This window comes from Gallus gallus, chromosome 1 (genome assembly GCF_016699485.2).
Source record: "Gallus gallus isolate bGalGal1 chromosome 1, bGalGal1.mat.broiler.GRCg7b, whole genome shotgun sequence".
Classification (NCBI taxonomy): Eukaryota; Metazoa; Chordata; class Aves; order Galliformes; family Phasianidae; genus Gallus; species Gallus gallus.
The window spans coordinates 51,314,981-51,333,078 of record NC_052532.1 but is presented as its reverse complement, the minus strand read 5'-3'; the positions used below and the strand labels follow the sequence as shown (position 1 = coordinate 51,333,078).

General features: G+C 50.1%; 1 protein-coding gene across 6 annotated transcripts in view; it reads right to left on the bottom strand.

The window, feature by feature from the left end:
* Nucleotides 1–6,893, bottom strand: part of ELFN2 (extracellular leucine rich repeat and fibronectin type III domain containing 2) — a 50,433-nt gene extending 43,540 nt beyond the window's left edge. For 2 of the 6 annotated variants that reach the window (XM_046908588.1, XM_004937747.5), the window contains exon 1: nucleotides 5,701–6,043. The gene's annotated coding sequence lies outside the window, so the exon portion shown is untranslated. Of the gene's footprint in view, nucleotides 1–4,062; nucleotides 4,274–5,552; nucleotides 5,675–5,700; nucleotides 6,044–6,473; nucleotides 6,540–6,621 lie in introns of those variants that run through there. The other 4 variants (XM_046908570.1, XM_046908559.1, XM_004937748.5 and 1 more) reach the window with 4 other exon arrangements.
* Nucleotides 6,894–18,098: the final 11,205 nt, after the last annotated feature.

Sequence of the window (18,098 nt, the reverse complement as noted above, 5' to 3'; positions counted from 1 at the left end):
TCCATTTTCCTGACCTGTCTATCACACAGTTCACGGCAGCCTCTCCACACTAATCCTTTTATTGTGATCTGACTCAATTTTCCTGGCCTGTGACTGCAATGGGGAAAAAAAAGGAGGGGTGTTAATCCTTCTGACCTTGTTGTCCCAATTTTGGGCCATCTGTGGCTAGGGAGTCAGAAGAGAGAAGAATGATCCTTCCAACCTCGCTGTCCCCATATCAAATCATCCTTGTCCAGAAAGAGGCATCCACCCCCTGTGAAAAGTTTAGCTTGTATTCTCCTAGAAAGCACCCCAGGTTCTTCCTACAGAATTGATTCCTAAGCAGTCCTCCAACCAGAAGGGATGGGAATAAGAAGCCAATAGCGTCCTCCACCTCCATCAGACTCTGTTTACTCACTCCTCCCATACCACTTCTCTGCTCCCTCAACAACGGCATCTGCAGGTTCTCCCCAGAAGTGAGACATGGAATCAGTAAGAGGCAAATGGCAACCAAACGTCTCTCGAATTTTTCCTGGCAATCCTACATATGAAAAAGAGGCCTTGCAGGTTGCTTCACCTTCATCACTGGCCAAGTCTGTCTTGCTCTTCTCTATCCCTTTTCACCACATATAATTCCTTGCTGTAAGTAGTTGCATATCCCTGAACCTGCCAGATAATCTCACAGTTGACTGGAGCACTCACACCAGGAAGCCTGCACCTGTCCTCCAGGCATTTGCCCCTTTGCTCAGCTTTCTCCCTTACCTCTGCCCATCCTTTGCCACCTCTAATAATCTTTTTCTTTTCTTGATGTTTACGTCCACAAATACTTGTAAACTGATTTCACTACATCATTTAGCCAAGCTCTACCTATTTAGTTCTTTTAATCTCTCTTCATAAGACCCTCCAGCCCTTTCATCATTTTGTTGCTCTTCACTGAATTTGCTCCAACTGATCACCCTCCTTCAGCTACGCTAGCACTCCAACCTGAATGCCAGGTTCTCCAGACTGGTCTTTCTAAAGCCTTGGAAATGATATTAATTAGGCCTACCTCGTGCTTTGGGGCTCAATGTTGCTGAATGTATTTGAGTACACAGGTGTCTGTTCACACAAGAGGACAGGACTGACAAAGCCTAGCAGAGATAAATGCTTCTCTCCATGTTCATAAACACACATGTTCTCATGCATACATCAGTGTTCCCGGAGGAAAGATAGCTCATGGAATCTCCATAGGAACCTAAAAACACACAGGGAGCTCTGACCTATCTGATCTACAGACTGAGATCATGAGCCACAGCCAGAGTGAAGACAAACATATGACAGGCAACCAGTAGCCTGCACGTCATCCCAGAACACAGTCTACATGTCTATCATATCTCCAACGGTGACACAATAAAAACTGCTCAGAACTGATGCAGATGCTGGGAAACAGAGGGGAAGGGATTTCCCCACAAGCCAGTTGTGGCAGAGCTACAATGCTGTGATCCTCTCCCCACATCATGCTACAGGTGACCCTTCCTCACATAAATATCAGCTCCACCTCTCTGCTTTCAAAACAAATGACACCCACAGGAATCAAAATGAGCCATGGCTTCTTGCAAATAGTTCTTCCCCTACAGATTACCAAGACCATATAGGTGTTAACTTTGTGTATGGATGTCTCTGCATAGAGAAAAACATGGATTTCTGACCCCAGACACTTTATCTCACCTCTGAGAAATTCACATGGCACCATCAGCTCTGTAGAGCATAGCCTGGAACTAAACTCTAAGGTAAAATGCTGAAAAACTGAAGATGCACTCCTGGGCTGAGGGTAGGTGAGAAGGCAAGGCCCCAGAACACCCATTGGGTCCATGCAGAACAATGGATGGCCCTCACCTTCCACGGTAGGTCAGATTCTGCTCCAGGGTTTTGATCCTGTGCCCATCTCTGTGACATATGGTGTCATGCTATACAGCACTATATTGCCATTGTGTTCACCCATACCAGGTCTGCCTGGGAACCTCAAAGTCTCCCTGCAATCAGCAGCAGCTTTCTCACAAATCCTTAGGACCACTCACCTCCACCTGGTTCCTAATGCCTTGTTTCCAGCCCCTTATAATGCCATTGAAAGCAACAACCACCCTCCCTTCCTTCTGGACCTCAGCTGTTTAGCTGGAACTGGGTTTCCTCTTGGCTTGGAAGTATTGAGCAAATGAGGTCATTTCTCCTCAGCAACACAAAATTATTTGGTCAGTCTTATTCACGAGCAAGCAGTTCATCTCAGGCAATGGCCAAGTACCTCCGTGTTCCCAGGGGGCACAAAGTCAGCTGTCACCCCTATTCTCTTAAAGAGGAGCTCATGGGACAGCAAAGTGAGACACAGAGCTGCCCCACTGGATGCAGAACACAGGAAAGCCAGGACACAGACACAGCTCTAATAACACGAGGCAGTAACTGCTGTCAGACCATAGAATTATAGAATCATTACTGTTGGAAAAGGCCGCTAAGATCATCCAGTCCAACTGTCAGCCCATCAGCATCATGAGACTGAAGCAACTACAGCAGACCCACAACAGCAGTCCTATGGCACTGCTACCTCCCAAGAGCCAAGCTGGACAATCCTTTGGGCAGAACCCATGGTGTTCTGCAGCATTCCCCATGCCCACCCACGGCCATCACTGCTCGGGACAGCTCTGCCCCTCCCTGGAGGAAAAAAGTAGAAGCACCTCTGCTCCCAGACAGTTTTCCTGTCCTGCCCTGGTCCCCAGGTATGAGTGGGGGCTGCAGGTGTGCCTGAGGGATGTCACATCCCTTCCCCAGAGCTGGGCACATCTCCTCTGCTTTCATGAGTACGAGGACAGAGATGTTCCCCTATCTCCTGTGCTAATATAAGGAACAGCTTTGTCCAAGCCCACGCTTAGAAGGGACAGAGGGAAAAAAAAAAAAAGCCCACAATATTTGGGCTAAGGGAGAGAACAACCAGGTCTCTCTTTCCCAGCAGTTGTGCTGATATTTTGTGACACGGCTGCTGACAGCATCGGGAGGTTGCAGCGGGCCCTGATGTGACCACAAGCTTTTTCTCCCAGGTGGGCAGCGCGCTCCGCCACTTGCGAGCAGGGTCAGACGAGGCAGCTGCACCCTGCCTGGAGCCGCATCTGCCTTCTGACACGACCCAGGTAGGAATAACCAGCACAGCCACATCGCCCTCCCTCCTCCCTGCCTGCGGTTCTACCTTTCTGATTTTAACCGCAGGCTGCTCCGTGGCCTAAACAACCCCTCCTAACACCCCTCTGCTGTATGCGCCCTACAAGCAGGTCCCACTGCACAGCATTGCTTTGCACCAGCTCAGACTACACAATCCCAAATGCCCACATCTCCTGGAGCTGGGCAAAGAGAGGGAAAGGCCACGCATCCGCGGCTCCTGTCGTGGTTTTGGATGGGAAGAGAGAGATGGAGGTAGCTCCCTGCATCCCGCTTTAGGTTTGATGCCCTGAAAGGCAACCCCACTGCAGGGGGAAATAAAAGGACAAGGAGGGGGGTGGGTGGGGAAAGGGCTGGGGAAATCAATGGGGTCATAGTGGCTGCTTCTCACCCCCGGCACCGCGGCAGAAGCCCTCCAGTCCCTGCAGTTCCCTCACTGCTGCTGGTACAGAGGGGGGAGGTGAAAGGGGGGGCTGTATTTAAATATATTAATAATGCATGCTCTATGCAAATGAAGGTTCCTTGGAATATTATTGCATTAGTGATGCTGCTGGGCTGCATTTCCCCAGACCTAGCAGTGATGGGGTGCAATAGACTGGGAGGGAACAGGAGGATAGGGGTCACCCCAAATCCTCCCATACCCTCACTGTACCTCCTCACCCCCTCCACCCGGCACCCCCTCATCACACACTCCCACGTCCTCCCACCTCCTGATGCATGACAAATACCTTGGCTCGCAGCAGGCAATGCAGCCTTCCCTCTCCCCAGGCCCCCTCCGGGGCCACGGACCCCCTCATACATACACATACACTCATACATACACATACACTCATCGTCATTACATCCCTCCTCCAATCTCAGCAGCCCTCTCCCAGCTCCCCAGCTTCCCTTAGAGCTCCCTACCTCCAGGGTGGGCAGAAGGGCTGTGCTCTCCAGTCTTTAGGGGGAAAAGGAGCGGTGGGGGGGAACCCCTGAGCCTGGCCCGCACACATGCACCCACTCTACGTGCACACAGCGGCCCCCAGCAGCAGCCGGCGCCTGTGTGAGGATGCAAACGGACCGCGGCTGCAAGATGCATGCACCCGCAGCGCACGAGTGATGCTCTTTGCTCCCCACCACCACAGACACCTCCTTCTTTGGCCACTTGCAAGGATGTTTGCAAGCACAGTGCTTGTGCACAGCCTGCTCCCCACCTCCTCTGACCTCATGCACACATGCACACACGTGTGCTGGCATGCATGCACACAGGGCCAGGGGGGAGCCATCCCAGCACACGTACAGGAGGGCATTACGCAGAGCAGCTCCCGAGTATGATGCCTGCTGCAGCATTAGCAGATTTATGCCGCCTTTCCCCAGCCAGATCCAAGCTATGGAATGGGAACAGCGGCAGCTGTGTACTCCTGCCCGTCCTGGGATGAGGTTAGGATGCGTCTGTTCGTCTTTCTCCCCCACCCCCACCCCTCCTTCTTCCCCCTCCTCTTGCTCCCATTCATTCATTCAGCTTCTCCTCCCCCCATCCCATGCCCCAAAGCAGGAGGATCTTGATGCATAAAAATGTGGGCACGCTTTCCTTGCTGGAATAAACGGGCATGCAGACACCCTGCAAGCAATGCCTGTGCACATCCGCATGCATCCCGCTTGCTGTCCTGGGCCCCTACGTAAATAGCCAGATCCCAGCACCACCACACGCACACACACACTCTCACACTCGCCAGACACCACGCAATGACTTTCGTGCAGCCAGCAGCCTCCCGGCAGAGCAGTGTCAGAGCAGAGCCCAGATTTACTCACTCCCCTGCATTCAAACCAGGCAAACACACACACAGACATGGACACAGGCTGAGCTGCAAAGGCTCCCTGGCAAAGTTTGGGATGGGTCTGCCTTCTTCTCCCCATGGTAACTGCTAGCAATGTACATATATGTCTGTGTATCTACAGTTATATGGATATAAAGGTGATATAGGCATAAAGCTATAGATATATTTATGCATATGTTCATACAGAGGGGTATATACCTATAGATATGGTGATATATACCTATAGATATGGGGTATATATCTATAGGTATATATAGATACACCTACAGATATACGGTTATGTATAGATGCATACATTAATATAGAGAGATGAGCACACACACACAGACACACACACACATATACACACAAAATATGCATGGATCCTCTCCCTTGCAGGTTCTGGACTGAAGCACAGCATACAACCCAGCTTGCGTGCAGAGCCCCGGACCTACTCGGCATCCTGATCCCTGGCACATACACACCCATACACAGAGATGGTGATGGGAAGCACCTCTCCCCCCGGCTTAGCTCCCTCCCGTCTCCCCATATGGGCATTTTTCTTCCCCACTCCCTCCCCATCTCCCTCGCACTCACCCCGGCTCAGAGGCACCCACCCGCGGGAGGGCGATCCCTCCATCCTGCCCCTCTCCGCTCCCCCTCCGAGCTCAGCCGCGTCTCCGAGCGGGCGACACAGAGCCGTACGCACCGAGTGTGTCACACGCACACGCACACACACACATACCTGCTCCTGGAGGGCCGCTCCCACGCGTGACATGCCCCGTGGAGGCGCGACCCGCAGCCCCTCCGCGCTGTCCCCCGCCCCGTGTCACCCCTCCCGGCTGCTCTGTCCCCTAAGCAGCGCTCCCCGCCGCGCACAGGAGCAGCCAGGGCAGGGAGCGCACAGCCGGGGGGGGGTTTGCTGCCTTCTCCGCATCCGCATCACCGGGGGAAGAAGGCATTTAAACGACGAGCGATGGCTGCGCCGCGGGCCGGGCTGCCGGGGCTCTGCTCGTGCCGGCTGCCAGCGGCGGAGCTGCCTCTGCCATGGATGGAGCCGGCGCCGAGCTCTGCTCGCCCGGTGCGGGAGGAGCGGGGGGGGCCCGGAGGGATGGGGTAGGCACGGCGCCGGCCCACGCGTGACAGCGGCAGCGGCTGTAGGGAACGCACACGCACGCATACACGAGCAGCAGCACCTCAGCCGCTCAGGATCGTGTCACCAACATGAAAACACAATGGTTTCTAAGAATGGCACACGCGCGCGCTTGGAAGCAACAGCTACATGCAACTCCCCTGCAGGTGGATGCACATTACATGTATGGATGCCCTGCAGATATGTGGCATGTGCAGATGTGAAAGCCGTGGGGAAAGTGCACCTCAACGTGTGCCCCTGTGGCATTTTGCACATCAGCACATACAGATGCAACAGGAGTTTGGGAAAAGCCCTCACCCCCACACATAAACACGCATGGGGAGACTTTCCCACACCTGTTCAGATTAGCATCTCTTTGGACATACCACATATATGCTCCAGTTTCCTGGAAGATCCAAGTGCACATCTGCCACCGTGGATGGAGATCTCACCTACAGACAGAAAGAAGCACGCGTGTGTATCAGGTGCTGGAGAACTGACCACAGCTCAGCCCCCAGATACAAAGGGTGATACCTGTTCTGAAACCACCAAAGGAATCACTTGTCCCATTCATAGAAAGCATACATGACAGCCGGACATCAGATGCACAAACCATGTTCCACATTCCTCACACTCAGATGTGGATGGATGTTCTGTCTTGCTCAGCCACGCAACAGCTGCAAAGAAACTAAGGAATGCAGGTTAGGGGATGGGAATGGTTTTCCTGGGCTGTGCAATCCAGTCTCCTGCTATTCCAGGCAGCCACGTGTCACAGCCTTGCTCAGAAATGTCTCATGGTCCACTCTGATGCTGGGAAGTGCTTTGCTCCCTGCTCAGAGGTGGCTCTGATGTCAGCATCCTGCCCCAACACTTGCGTTTCCTCATGACCAACTCACACCTGCAAGTTCCTATGCCAGCCACGCGTGCCCCTCACAGTGGAGGTAGCAACAACAAAAGGAAATGCTCTGAAAGCTTCACACACAGCTGAGCAGATGCTGTTCGCACCCCTTCTTCACACAGCCACACTCACAACAGCTGGGTGAAGGCATTCTTCTCAGCGCCAATACATACATGCTCACAACATCTGGGAGAACAGACACCTGATTCTGATTGATTCTGGCAGTGTGAGATCTACAGAGAAGTTATCCCATCGTGCACACCCCACTGCAAGCACCACAGTTACTAAATATGTGGTATTGTGATTTCCAGCTGCATCCAAAGAGTCGTAGCTGTGGATCCACTCCCAGTTCTTCAGTACCAATATAGATACTGAAGAAATACATAAGCAGTCTATCTCACACCTTTATGTGGGGTGAGCTCCTTTGACATCCTGTACATTTTTCTCGCTGTTGGGTGAGACATAGCCTCACAGAAACCTAAACCCAGCAAGGATGGAACTGCCTCAAGTCTTCTCACGTGCGTTCAGCACCCTCAGAGACGGGACAGCAAACACACAACACCAGCCTCAGCTGCACACCTAAGATGGCACCAAGAAACATTTTTGTCCATTAGATGCACACGTAGAAGGGCATCATCCTTGTGGAAAATGATGGTTAGGAAGCTTGTCGTTTTCTCTTTTCCCCAAAATCCATGAGCCCAAGTCAGAAAACACATACATGCTTCTCAGAGAGAGACAGAGCATTGGAATTAGATGGTCTTTAAAAGTCCATTCCAACCATTTTGGACGGTCCTGTGTGGAGCCAGAAGACGGAGTCAATGGTCCTTACGGGTTCCTTCCAGCACGGGATATTCTACGATTCTATGAACCCAAACCATTCCATGAGACACAAGGGTTGAGCAACTTTGAGGACACTTCTGTGCACTCCCTGATCCATCAGATGTCTGTTCCCACTGGGTTAAATGACAAACCTACTTGCTCTACCTGGGATGAGAAAGGCTACAAACTCCAGTTTCCTTGCCTTGATCATTTGGGGGAGTTACGATTGTGGATTGTTTTCTTTCAAGCTCAATTAAAGCTAAAAACTGAAGGAATTAAATCTTGTTTCCATTATTTTTACCCCCTGTAAGAAACACAGTCTAATCTTGGAGGGTACTGTATTGGAAGAAATGGTTTCCCACACCAAATCAAAGCAGGATTTTCTCTTGATGGAATTCCTCCATGACTGTCTCTCAGGGGATGTGTCCCCACCAGCTTTGCTGCTGATGCAGCCACTGAGAGGTGCTGGGACAAGATCCTTGTGTTTCTGTGGCCCAAGGGGATGTCAGATTGCCCTACCTTATGCTGACACAGACCCAGGAACAGTTCGTCAATCAAACAGACTCAAGAGAGCCAAGAAATACATAGAAGTAAGCAGCACATCCCCAGGGATGTGGGGCACTTGGGTTCTCTATCTGATTCCAAGCCATTCCCTCAGTGTTTATTTGCCCCATGACAGGTGATCAGACATAGGGTAGAGAAGCTCACCCCCATGTTTATTTTGCAGAGGCTCTGTCCTTGTCAGAAGCCCTGAAAATGCTCTGTTGTTTGTTACTTCACAAGAAAGGAAAAAAAAAAAAAAAAAAAAAAAAAAAAAGAACCTCACCAAGAAAAAAAAAACTTAAGTACGTCACAGATACTTTAGTGGAAGTCAGCTGCAGGCGCGTTCTGCTCTATGCCCAGCACTACAGAAGAATAATCACCTTCTCATTCTTTCGTGCTGATGTTGTGCTGAGACCACTGCCCTCCAGCCTCTCTGTCTCCCTAACAGGGATGGAAACAGTCCCACAGATTGCCCTGTTTTACGTGTTTAACTGAAGTTTTAACCTTCTGCTGCGGGCTGGGGTTACCAGAGCTCACATTCAGCATCCCCCACCACTGGGTCCTTGAGCTGGGCAGCGTGAGTGCATGCCAAGCACCATCAGTGAAGGATCACAAAGCCCTTTTCCCTCTTTGCCTCCCCCCCATCCATCCATCCATCTGTGCCCCCCGTGGGGTCCCACCACTGGGAAAGGTCCCCAGGAGGAGGCTGGGCTCAGCCCTCGCTGCAGTCTCAATCTCTTCCCTGATCTATACTGCGGTGAGCAGTGACAGATTGATTTTACAGCTCTGCTTGGAGCCGGCCGCTGGCCCTGGGCTGTGGATGAATCAGCTTTCTCTGGGCCTTGGCTTTTATTTCATTATTTCCCTGCAACTTCCCTCACAGGCAGCAAAAGAGAGAGCAAGAGGGAGAAGCACCGTGTTGGCAGATTTCCTTCCCTGCTCGTGGGACCGCGGGATCGGGGAGAGAAGGGATTTTTTTCCTGGAGACTGACAGCTGTCAGCAATGAAGATGGAAGGCTCTTTCTGCACGGGTGGCTGCACACAGCATTCGTGGGAGATGGCAAGCACAGAGCGAGCACTACATCGCACGGACAATTCCTGCACTGCTGCACTGGAGCCTCCTCCTTTGCCATATGGAGCAGAGAGCATTTTTCAGCGTATTTGGAAATAATATCCCATGAGAGCTTTGGGCATTACCATGCTCAGAGAATCCAAGGTGGGAGTGCTGCCAGATTCTGCCTTAGTGTGTGTGGAGCTAAAGGAGGCGCATGGCCTGCACACCACTGTCTCCATCATGCTGAGAGGTCTCCAAGTATACCATAGTTAGCAGGCTCTGCCAGGATGAGACACAGAATTGGCCTTCTTCTCTGCCCTAGCTGTGGAAGCGCCACAATTGTCCAGGTGAAGCCAAGTTCAGTCCTAACTCCATTGGTTGCTCTGCTGTGAAGAGCAACTTTGAACTCAATCAAGGTGGGAGCAGTGAATCCCTCTGTGAAATTATTAGGAAAAACTTCTTCTCAGAAAGGGCAGTGCTGCAGTGGCACAGGCTGCCCAGGGAGGTGATGGAGTCGCTGTTCCCTGGAGATGTTTGAGAGCTGTGTGGATGTGGCACTGAGGACACGGTCAGTGGGCATGGTGGAGATGGGCTGGCGGTTGGACTAAGTGATCTTAGAGATCTTTTCCAACATTTATAATTCTGTGATTCTATGAAATCAAAGCGCAGGAAGGCATTGGGTTTTCCAGCCCTGGTCTGGAACCACAGTGGAGCAGTTTAAGTCCTTAAGGGCCCCTTTAGTAAGCAGCAATTTGGAAGAACTTGTCTCCACGGAAGTGTTGGGACCAACCCAAAGTGCAGTGGATGTGTTCCTTTCCACACACCCTAACACACTGAGAATGAATGGGAGCAAATCTGTGCTTTATCAGACTTGCTGTTGAAAGATCCCTTTGTCAGAGATGAAGGGGATCTCTTGTAGTCCTCTATCTTCACTGGCACCTGCCCTGCAAAAGGTGTAATAGCCAAGGGAAACCAACACCGGCTTCTTCTGCTCCAGCCTTCTTCCCACATGCTCACATCCCAAGAGGGGCTTCACATCACTGTGGGTGGCACATTCGCAGCAATGATTCCAAGACCCATTGTTGGTTTTTTGCTGCTTTGTCATAGAGTTTTCTGATGGATGAATGGCCTGGGGAAGGAGGGTGTCCCAGAGGAGGGATACTAGAGTGGCTGCAGATGGACAGCTAAGATGTTATGTCAAGGGCTTCTGCAGCCTCAGATGCATCTTCCTCTCTCCACTTGACTCTGAACGAGGATCAAAGAGTGGCCTTGTAGATGGCCAGACTGGCTCAAACCAACAGAAGGAAAAGGCCTTTTCATCTCTAAGGATCAAGAGGTGGGAGGGGAAGGGGAGGGGAGAGAAGATGGGAAAAGCAAGAGACGGGTTTCCCAGAGGTCTATCCCAGCAAGAGGGAGGGAGGCAGTAAAGTCTATCTCATCTACTTTGAGTAAGCTTTTAATCTCTTGGGTTTTAATCTCTCACATCAAGAATGAGACACGACATTAAGACAAGAAGAAATTGTAAGTGGAAGGGAGATGGGGATGGTTAAGGAGACATAAAGGACTTTTGTTTCTGGGTCTTGTTACTTTCCTCTATGTCTGTCTCTCTCCTCCCTTCCTTTTCCCTCTCTGCTTACAGTGATAATATAAATAGTGACCTGACTGGCACAGAAACATGCTGGGGGCTCCTGGAGAAAAGGCAGTGAGTGGTATAGGGGTGACCCATGGCGACCACCTATGAGACACAGAGGCACAAAGCCCTGTATCACACACGTGAGTCCTTCAGAGTCTAACAGCAAACGCTGCCCCTAAATTCTGTCCTTGTCCCAGCTAGGGTATCCCAAAGAAGCTGTCCCACCCCCCACTGGCAGAGGAGAGATGGATTATAGGACCAGGGAGGAATTGGTGGCACCAACTGCCTCATCCTTGTCTCAGCTTCCCCATCTGTCCAATCCCGTGGATAATAATCCTCACCTCGGAGGGTGATTGTGAGAGGTTAATGAATTAATGTTTGCAAAAGCTTCAGATAAAAGGCTAAGGATTATTACTGTCGTTCTGCATGGAAACTGCTCCCAATGAGCATTTCCCACCTCCTCCCCCTGCGAGCCCGGGGGATCGTCTGACACAGATCCAGCCACACAGGAACTCCCCCAGAGATGGGATTACGGGAGAGCAACAGAGAGGGCTGCAGGAGAGATGGTATTAAGAGGAAGAGAAATCGGGGACACTCCATCAGCCAGGCTGTGGGGCTGAGAGCCTCTCCCTTCACCCTCTAATCATTGGTGACAGATCCATCCCACTCCCACCAAAATTCCCAGACCCAACCACAGCAAACCCCTCCTCATGACCTTTCATAGCTATTGACTGATTTGAGTCTGTTGCACAAGGTACATTTGCTTTAAGCGAAGCTTAAGTCTGAAAGGAAACTTCTGTGCTGCTCTGGCTTGGGGCAAGAGGAGAAACGAACCCAGGCAAACACTATATTCACATGCATAGGCAGAGGCTATCTGGGAGCAGATTTCAATGTCTTAAATCTTGTGCACAGTATTTTCCAGGCTGGAATGAGGAAACAATTCAAAGCTTTAGTCTTAACATTATTATATGTCTCTCCCTTATACACAAGCATAACCTCAAGAGAGAAGAGCCCTCCCTAACTCGCCTACTATAAATACACTGAACCACTTAAAATGGCTACATTAAAAGAGAGCTGGTAATTTGATAGTGGTCTCCATTTAATTAGATTAGGCTCTTACTGAACTCAAGGACTACAAGCAGCTGATCCTGCTTTCTTTTTCAGTGCTACCCTCTCAGCTGCCACTCTGACATGACCATCAATCCTCTCTCCATGCTTGGTCTTCAAGGGATGCTGAAAGGGGAAGTCTTAGGGACCAAGAGCTGTGGTCAGGCAGAGCATTTAAATTCGTGCCTTTACCTCTCCACTGAGGCCTCTGCAAAGCTTTGGGGCCTGCCCTGCCATTGGAGCTGGGGTTAAGTAACTGGGACAAGCCTCCTTCTGAGCCAACAGCTCCTATTCATAGGTCAAGCAATGTTCTTGGTTTTCTTAGCCATGTTTCCTTAGAACTTTCCATAAACAGTGTGTCTATGTCTGAGGAAAATATGAACTAGAGAATAGCAATGACTCTGAAGGTCACAGGGAAACAGAATCACCAATTTTTGTCTGAATACCTTTACACAACTACATGTGAAAGTACATCTCATGATGGGGTGGCAGGGGGGGCAGGGATGGTTGAGTTAAGGACAAATCATGTGGTTACTGGCAACTTGAGATGAAATCCCACTGCCGTCCCATTCCTGAGTGGTCACACCACCAACCCCAGCATGAGTCATGTCTGTGTCACAACAGTGCAGAACACCAAATTCACAAGCAGAGTGGCTCCATCCGTACACTGCCCTGCCTGGGTCTCAAAGGTGTTATATCATAGCAGGGGTAAAAGGCAGCCTCTGCAGCACAACATGTGGGCACTTACACTTGCACTTGAGCTAGGCAAACAGCTTACAGCACTGTTAGTCTCCCCTGCAAGCAAGAACAAGGAACCAGAGGACAGCACTACCTTGGTATTGTCCTCAGGAGACTAAAGCAGTTAACAAAACACAAACATAGCCGGAAGCCTTCTAAAATTACCTTGTTTTCCCGATTGCTCACGTGGAGAGAAATAAGTGACCTGTTTGTAGGTTACTGGGGCTAGCTGGCAGAGTTTATAGCATTGCTGATAAGAAGACAGAAAGACACCTGGAAGGGAGAGCTGTTCTGATCTTGGGGTCAGCCTTGGGACAGATGGACTTTGGATGGACAAGGGGCCATGCCTTGCCTCCCCCCGCAATGCAGCGAGCCAGCCCGTGCCTTATGCAGGAATCCCAGTCTGCTCTGCCTGCGGTATGATCCAGTTCTCACTCGAATCCAGGCTAATTGAGGCACCACTGTTAAGCTGAAAAGTTAAGCCAACACCTCTCCCACCCAGATCCTTCAATCCCTGCTCGATGACCTTCATTCTGTCCCTAGTTCTGCACAAGTTGCCCCCTCCACAAAGCACCATGCAATCCCCAGACCTTTCCCTCTCCATCAACAATGGAGGAAGTTGGCTTTAATGACAGACAATTTGCTATTCAATATGTTCTTAATTAATATTAAAATACATGTCAGGTTGGGGTTTTTGTTGTTGTTGTTGGTTTTTTTAAATCCTCTCTCTCTTTGTTATTTATTCGTTTCGATTTTTTATTTTACCTCATTAATGTAGCGGTGATTTAGATGCAGTTTCCTCTCTCTGCTGCACTTAATGAGTCGTCAGCTTTATTCACTCTCACCCGCGTCCTCATGGGAGCATGCTTTGATTTTCTAGTGGGTGCATGAAAACACAGATTAAAGCAATTAGACAGAAATAATCTTAGGGAAAGGGGAGAGAGATCCAGAGCGCCTAATTATACCATTTTAATCAAGACACAATTATGCAGAGACTTTTATAGATTATAAATTAACCAAACTCCAAAGGCAGAAAAAGTATCATTTTAAATATGGTTCATTATGCTTGTTGTTTCTGCCTTGTGATCTCTCCCAAACTGGACTTCAAGTTTCATTTAGGAAAAGTTCTGGACAGGGTTTGGCAGGAATGGAAGAGAGGGAGACTCAGGAGAGCTGGTTCTGCTAGGACCTGGGAATCACAGCTGCGTTTCTCATTCGTCTCACCAGACTTTGACCACGGAGACAAAGAAGTGCATCTGCCATGTGTGACAGAAGACCTCCAGCTGCCTGCATGGTCAGGTAAGGAGACCCCATCCAGAGGTGTGGGTTTTGTTTGCCCTGACAGGCTATGCCAAGCTGCTAGTGAAGGACTGTGGGTACTGTAGTCTAAGAAGCAATTTTCTAAGCTACAAACATCCCAATTAAAAACACAGTGAGTGGGCAAACAGAGAACATCAGGCTGGGTGTTTGGGTTGTTTTTTTTTCTTATGAACCCTGGAGGAACTTAAGCCAGCTGCTCCAGATTTATAGCTGCTCCAGATTTATTGCAGCAAAACTGCCAGGCACTCAGGCTCTCTGAGCACGTAGGAAGGTGCTCAGCTCCTGTCACCTCTTCAGAGGAGATAGGAGACCCCCCCAGCCCCAAGATCTCCGGGGAATACCGGTTTCTCATGTAGCTGTCACACTGCTTTATGATGAGAAAGATGTCTAGACCTTGCACGGAAACGAGCAGGGCAGTCCCTCTGATGGACACCACCAGGATAGCTGGGGAAGGGGACAGCACCAGCAGTAGACCTCAGAGACTGATGGGCACAGAGCTGTCCCGCTGTTAAGCCTCAGGCTCAGCAGCCCTTCCAGGTAGTGAAAATGCTGCCTTCCCTCTGCTGCCCTATACCAGAGTCACATTGCACCCAAGGTCTCAAAGAGAAAAATCCAAGGCCGTACAACCACCATCTGCATCCGTGTGGTGGGATTGCAGTGAACTGATGGAACAGATGTGGAAGTTCCTGGGACACCTCCCCTCTGCATTCTCCTCACCCATTTCTTTCCTCCCCTTTCTGCAGGGAGGGAAGCAGGGCTGCAGCCCTCCCCCGCCTTCTCTTGATCGCCTTTTCATCCTACACCCAGGGCGCAGCCCAACAGGGCTTTGGGGTGACCCCATTCCCTGACCGAGGGCTGAGTCTGGTGGGTGAGCGGCAGTGCCGGAGTGCCCTCTGCTGGTCCCGTTTCTGGACTGGTTGGACTGTCCAAGCCTTGCACACCCCCAGCCTCACAAACGGACACCTTCGGGTTTCATCTTGCCCCCATCAAGCCATGTCATGTTGGACATTTCTCCAGCAGCAATACAAGCCGAGAAACGAGCAGTGTGCTGTCCGGTGAGTGCTGTCTCCACGACCCCAAATGAGCCAGCATGGTGAGAAGGGAGGGACAGAAGGATGAGAAGCCAGCGCTTGGCTCCGCACATGTGGGTGGGTGGGCGTGAGGTGCATGCGCTGCTCTCACCAAGCGTTGCTGCGGAGATGCGTCAGGGACTCCCAGGGGCTTTCTGGCTGCGTTCCCAATTCTGTGGGAGGTAAAGTGCTTCTCTCGCTCCTTTGCTCCCAGAGGCAAGGCAGTCAGAGGAGTGGTTCATGGGGCTGAAGAGGAGCACGCTCTCTCCCCGGAGGGTTGGTGCCATTCGGATGGCTGAGCCTGCAATGGGAGAGGGGTTCAGGCCATTTCAAATGAAACTTCACAGGGCTGGAGCAGAGCATCCTGGCCACTGACCTACCCCAGTGTGCATGCCTTCATTCTTCATCCTGAATTTTCCTCCTGAGCTCACACGGAGATATTCCTGAGCTTTGACAACCCCAATCTGCCACCACAAAGCCAGCAGGGAAGGATAGGATCCTTCTGCCTGGAGCCAGGACAGTCACATTCAGACCTGCCAGCAGACTCCCAGATTGTGCTAAAAACTCTAAGACTGTACAGACAGAGTGGGGGTCGAAGTGCCCCTGGATCTATGCTGATTTATACCAGCTCAAAATCTGGCGCGCTATCTCTCAGCTCCAGAGCTATAGAGGTGACCTTCTATTGCTCTCAGTAAAGAAGGAGAGAGATTACATTCCAAGGAGTTCAGGTCCCTCTGTGCAGCTGGTCACTGTGTGCTGTGGTGTTTAAGTCATTCAAGCAGGATAACAGTGACCTGACAGAAAAACTGAGCTAATTAGCAGTGCTCTCTTCAAACTCCTTCCAAGTTCAAATGCTGCAGAAATGCTGAATACCAGGTCTGGTTACTGGTAAATTGTTAGATGGAAACAGATAACAGAAACTGGATTATGCAGAGAGCTGGCTGGGTTAGAGACTGTGCTGAGAATCTGGGGGACAAAACAGGGAGTGATGCAGTGTGGTGTTGGACATGCCAGTCCCAAAGGACCTGAAGAAGGTGAAGGAAGTCCCAGATGAGACCTGGAGGAGTGTCCCTGAGGAGGAAGCTGAGCTGAGCCCTGGAGACACTTCCATTGGAAGCTTCCTTTTGTAAATATTACAGTACAGCAACAGCAGAAACAACACATGCAGTGGAAGGAATTTTTTTTATTTTTATTTTTAGGAAATTAAATGAAGGTGTTCATCAGACTCAGCAAACAGAACAGTGCTGTATCCTGCCCTGGAAGGAGATATTAAAATTGCTTAGATGTTCAGCCTAACAAAAAAACTTCTGCATGAGCTTAGCACACAGTTTTGCCACCATTTCTGGGACTGTTTGTGGTCTTGAAATGCCATGCATGGCAGTTGTCTGCTAAGGAAGGCACTGGGATGTACCATATATAACCAAGGCTTCCTTGGCCTCAGTTACACTAAAGGAGAAACTAAACTGATGGCATCAAATGTGAAGTAAAAACTGAGCTGCCCTTTCCCTCAGCTTTTCACTGAACATCACTGAAAGCACTAACCTCTATCCCCCTCCCACAGTCATCTAAATGTTGAGCTTCAGACAATGTGGAGCCATCCTCTGCTGCTATTAGCCTAAAACGATGGAAGAATCACAGGCCAGAAAAAGCTTTGTCTGATATAAATGTAAATGTCACTTTACAGAGGACAACTGCAGCCTAACAGAAAATCCATCACCTCTTCCAAACACATTTTGAGCTCTTCTGGCTGCCATGGTGTAGCCTAGAGATCAAGGTGAAACACAAGTGCTATTCTTCCAGACACATCTACTCAGTCCCCAGCTGCTGTGGTCCATTTAACTGTGGACAGATCTGCCACTGCCACAGGAGCTCCAGTTTTAAAAAGCTACAAAACAAGTGAAGGACAGTCAATAACTCATTTTCTTTTCACTACCCAATTCCAGATACCTGTGGTGCTGGCATGAATCCCATCCTCCATGCTACCCTGGCTAAATCCCATCCAAAGTGGTGTCAGGCTGGGAGTTCCCTGAACTCCTGTAAATTAAAATCGTTTTCTGCAGCTGAAACTGATATCCCACCTTCCCAAACTGGATTGCTTCCAAGTAGCACAGTAGACTTCAGGAGGTTTATTATTCATTAGGTACCAGATTCTACCAAATAAGCCAATGTACGCTGCTGGCATCCTGCAGCAGAGCATTGAGGACCTGCATCAGGGAGATCTCAGAGAAATAACAGTTTGCAAAGCTCCCAGGTAGAAGCCTCTTAGGACTTTAAGGGTAAGAGCAGAGAGATGAAAATCTGCACTGGATTACTGAATCAAGCCCTGACTACAGCTCTCTGCAAGCTTCCTCTTTCCCTCCAGTTCTCAGTGGACTCCTGCCCTATTTCCATGATGGTGGGAACAGACTGTGATGGAAACAAAACCAGAAGTTCTTCTGAGATTTGAGAACTGAAAGCTGGCTATACAAAAGAAAAGGGGAGGGAGAAATACAGAAGGAAAGGAAATGCACAGATGCCAGGAAAGAGAACACAGAGCAGGAAGAGAAGGGGGAAGTCTGACAGAGAGAAGGGGAGGGATCTGGAGGGATTGCCTGATGTCAAATCTGATAGAAAAGAGGATTTGTCTGCAAAAAATAACCCAGATCTAAGCCACAGTTTCAGAGCAGCTGTGTACAGAGCTGTAGCACTCTGTATTTGTTCCTAAACAAGAGCAAAAAAAGGGTTGGTGTTAGTTGCAAGGCAAGGTAGGATTGTGCCACACCAGGAGATTGCCCATCAGCCTGCACCAAAATGAAGGAAAGGCAAAATAAGAGGGAAGGCAAGATAAAT